This window comes from Halyomorpha halys, unplaced genomic scaffold (genome assembly GCF_000696795.3).
Source record: "Halyomorpha halys isolate HHAL.00 unplaced genomic scaffold, Hhal_1.1 Scaffold942.1, whole genome shotgun sequence".
Classification (NCBI taxonomy): Eukaryota; Metazoa; Arthropoda; class Insecta; order Hemiptera; family Pentatomidae; genus Halyomorpha; species Halyomorpha halys.
Window position 1 is genome coordinate 426288 of NW_027111194.1, and position 4822 is coordinate 431109.

Consider the following 4822-nt stretch of genomic DNA (forward strand, 5'->3'; position numbering starts at 1 on the left):
ATTTTAATGATAAACATAAAGGGTCAGGTGTGCACAGAAGGAATATAAAAATTGAGACTGTTAAATTGTTTCTATTAAATATAATAATTGTTAAACGGAATTAATATATTTGATGATAAACGTACATATTGATTCAAAAAAATTAATTTGTATTTAAAGCTTTAATAACTGATCCCGTAACGATAAAATCTTTTAAAATCACATAGTTGACATTTCTTACCATATTAGTCAAATCATTCAACATATTTGCGTTACAAAGACAGATTGTCATTTTACCAAAGATTAAACCTGTGTAGAATAAACTGTTGAGAACTGAATAAACGCTTATTCTGAGAGGTAAACTTAAGGCGAATGTTGGAGTAAATTTGAAATAGCTTATTTTGAGAAATTTGGTACGCTAATGAGGTAAATGTTTCCGAAGACGAGAGTGACGTTGAAAATGAGGAATAGAAGATCTACCAGAGAGGCAGTATTTTGAATGAAAATATGAATCGCATGAAGTGAAATATTTACTGGGGACAATTTACATGTATGTTTTGTACAATGGAGAAATTTTTAGATTACAAAGGCTATTATAGGTGTGCTCAGGTGTCACCTTAGTAACCTAGATTCTGCTGCCACACAGGTTCGATTCTAGCCTAGGGCTTACCCTTATTTTAGCATTTACCTAAAATTAAAACTCAACCTTCCCACTCCAGTTAAGACATCTTGGTGACCTATAAAAGATAACCCTCTCAAATTTCTGAGGTGGCCAGGTAGAGGATTAACAAAAAGAAACTTTTTTTTTATAATAAGAAATCCTCAACATACAAAACATTTCAATGTTCTAGTGAGTTATATTTTTTTTAATACTTAATTATTAGTTCTTTTTTTTCAAGCATTAAAAAATAAATTTATAAAAAGCCTAATTTTTCACCCAAATTCCGTCATAATACTACCGGTCTATCAGCTAGAAAATAGAAAAAAAAAAACAGATCTTTAAAAACATATCACAATTTTACCCACGATTCTCTAATTTTTTTACCCACGTTTTTAAAGATTAAAATGAGGCAGGTACAGTATAATTTTTTTAATACAAATAATTTAATATGGGAAGATCATTGTGCTGATAGTGTTCTTCAACAAAGTTTTCAAATGTTAAATTTATTTATCAGCAATTATGACGTATAAAGTTAATTTTTTCATAAAATGTCTTATTCTATCTCTAGATTATTCACGCTATTTCAGTTCTTTGTAGGGAAACTAGATACCAATTCGTTCAAGCTAAAATAAATATTAAATTACTAGATAAGATTAAATAATAATTAATAGATATAGGGACAATACTTAAAAAAAATTAACTTTTAAGTTTTGCATAAAAACCAATCATTTTGATAGAGTTTCAGAGTTACTTATCCAGCAGTCAACGTTTAATATTTGGGGTTACTTAATTGCTTAAATAAAGAAAAAAAAGGTTTGTCCATGTAATTGATTTTATAAAATGTTTAAAATCAGACTAACTTCAAAAATATTAAACCTCCTTTTATTGCCTCATTTATACTCATACATCTTTAGAAATAAGATTTTAGTTTGAAGACTGATGATATTAGAAATATACATGGTAGAAAAATCCATTCAGATAATTTTCTGAATGCAATTCTTGTAATGAAACGACACAAGAACTTTTTTTTTTTTCATTTACCAAAATTCAGATCGGAAGATCGTATTCTAAAAATTACAATTCATTTTTCTAGGATAAGGTTTGGAAAAATAGAAAATAAAAATACTTCAATTTGAGAATGTTTTATGAAAATATAGTACGAATATTTATTTTTATGGACTGTTTAATCATTAAAGTATACGATACGTTGAATAATTATTACATAATTGTTATTTGAATGATACCACTAGTTCAAATGGAAAGAGAAAGGAGAAAGCGTATCTCATCAAATGTCTCTTCTCATAAGCCTGACATCATAATTCTTAGCTAATCAAATAACGCATTAGTTATGTAAAGGCGTAGAATTATGGTATTATTTCAATAATTGATTTACCATTTAAATAATTTGATATTAATTAATATATCTTTTTTAATTAATATTCTTGAAATTAATTATCTAAGATAAATCATTTACGAAAAATTACTTGCCCATGCCCATACACCCCAATCTTATAATTTATTTTTGAAAATACCTCATATCTTATATTATATTAAAACAATACTCTTATAATCCTTTTCCTAAGGCGTTTTATAGGATTTGCTTGAAAAATATTTATCTTTACAATAGTCCCAAACAATCTAATTCAGGTATATTTCGTTTTCTTAAACAGAAAATTTTCTAATCATAAATGGAGGAGAACACTCAACATGAAGTGGAACATCAACTATGCAAAAAAACATTGAACTTAAAACTGAAGGAATTCGTTTATGTTCTATAGTAAAATAGAAAATCGTCCCCCTAATTTTAAAAGCTATACTTTTTTCTAAACTAAAGTTTTATGTAAGTTGGAGTACTAACTTGTTTTAAAACTACCAACATATAATGAATGTATTAAATTTTGAAATTCAATCAAAATTAAATTATTTTGATTAAATAAATAAAATTTATTATATTGCTTAAAATAATTAAATAGTTAATTGGTAAAGTAGAATATGAAAAGAATAAATTGATAATTACAATTAAAAAAAAAGAAAAATAACAGGTATCATTTTCTAAATAACGAAAAAGATTAAATGTTTAAACAAATAATATTACTACAAAAATTGATTTTATAAGGAAGCAATTTTTACCAATAACATAACTTCTAATATCCGTCATTCAACTGTAGAAATATAGACAATGATGAAATTGTGGATAGGACACATGTTAGGTTTACATATCATGTGAAGAATATAGCTAGTATTTAGCAATGATAAATGAAATTCTTTGTTAATCTGATGACAAAAGTAAATCCTGTTATCACAAAGGTTTCTGAAACAATTGTCACATGTACTTGACAGTGAACTGTTGTACAACTTTAGTCATTGTAGTAAAGGTCTCAGCCACTACCATAGCATATACTGTATGATAGTTACAGTCATAAAAGCATTTGCTTTTTTGACAGTATTGTTATCTTATCAAAACCTTATAAGCAACGTTTTTTACAAATCGATGATGGATTGATTGTATAATTATAAACACTACAACAATTGACAATATTTATGTAATTAGACCCGTAATGATACCAGAGTGGATTAATATTGGAAACAAATTTAGTCACCAGATATTCCTCTTAATACTGATGAGATATTTGGTAATGGAAATGTTTTCAAAACTTTTAGCTGCATAATTACAGTCATAAAACAGGAGTAAGTTTTATACTTAATTAATATATCGTCACTCTGGCTGAATAGTGGTATATTTTATTTTGTATTTGACACATTTACTCTTTTAATTGTTGTGCCATAGACTTTGGTTATTTTTTAACAACTCTACTTGTTGAGACATTCAATAGAGGGACCAAAGTAGATAAAGAAACCGCTATCTTTGATAATATCTTTGGAATAAGTCCATTTTGAAATAAAAGTGAAACTTTTTGATTGTCAGATGTGCTACATTTCATGTCAAGCAAGGATATGTTAGCAGTGCGTGGGTACTTTCAAACGTTCTCACAGAATGCGCTGAGTACCAACTGAAAAGTATTTACCATCCCTGGTAAGCACCATAAAATTTAATTTTTGTCACTATGAAATATTTCAAAGTATTAATATAAATGTTAATAAAATATATTATTAAAATGTTATAAACAATTAAATATTTAGTGAAAACTATCAGAATACAAAATTTCAACACTCAGTAATAAAAATTAAATAAATAAATAACTCAATGTTTAAAAAAATAAATTTTCACGTCATAAATTAAAAAAAAAAAATATTTTATTTCTATACCATCGTCAGTCAATGATTTTCATTTATGTATCCTTCATTTTTAGAGTTAAATTTGGTAATAATAAAAGCATTTTAAAAACGTTAAGATCAATTTTCTTTTCAAAAAGGGTCTTAAAATTTAGACAACAGGAAGAAGTAATTTATAAAAAATTATCTCTGACAAACTTGGTTTGGAGGCTAGTCATCTTAATCTTAACTTTTGAGGGGCATTATTTCTTTAACAGATGTACATATTCCTTAATAATATTTATTTAGTTTGATGTAGATAAATCGTACTAGCAGTAAAAGTACATAAAATAAATTGATAATATCACGAAATTATTTAAGGAAAGTCAATTAAATTTACAGGAATTTAAGTTAGAGAAAATAAGAATCATGTTTGAAAATAAAAACAACTTAAATGCAATAACCTATCAAATTGAGATAAATTAAAAATACTAATATAATTGATGCCACTTAGTGTCAATAAATATGATATAAGCCACTTGCACTATCAACCTGCAGAGACTATAAAAAATCGGAATACCAAAACTAGATTAGAAATGCAAATAGATAGAAATCGAATAGTTGATCACCCAGAAAAATAGTATCTTCACCCAATCTGGATTATTTTGAATTATATAAGTATACGAGAATTAGTTTTAATTTTTGATAAACTTACAAAATTCAGGTTATCACTATCTGCATCGTTATTGTATTGTATTTTAAGGAAATTGATAGTTGCAAACTGTTTCCCATATATTATACTAAAAGTGGAATAAATATTGTTTTTAATTTTTTTTTTCTCAGTGCTTGAAGCCATTCTCGGGATGAACTTTCTTTTCTTCCCCATTCGTTGTCAATCTAATATCTATAACTATTAGCCAAGAAAGAAAATATTTCTTTATCAAGATTTTTTTCTTTTTCTTGACAGGT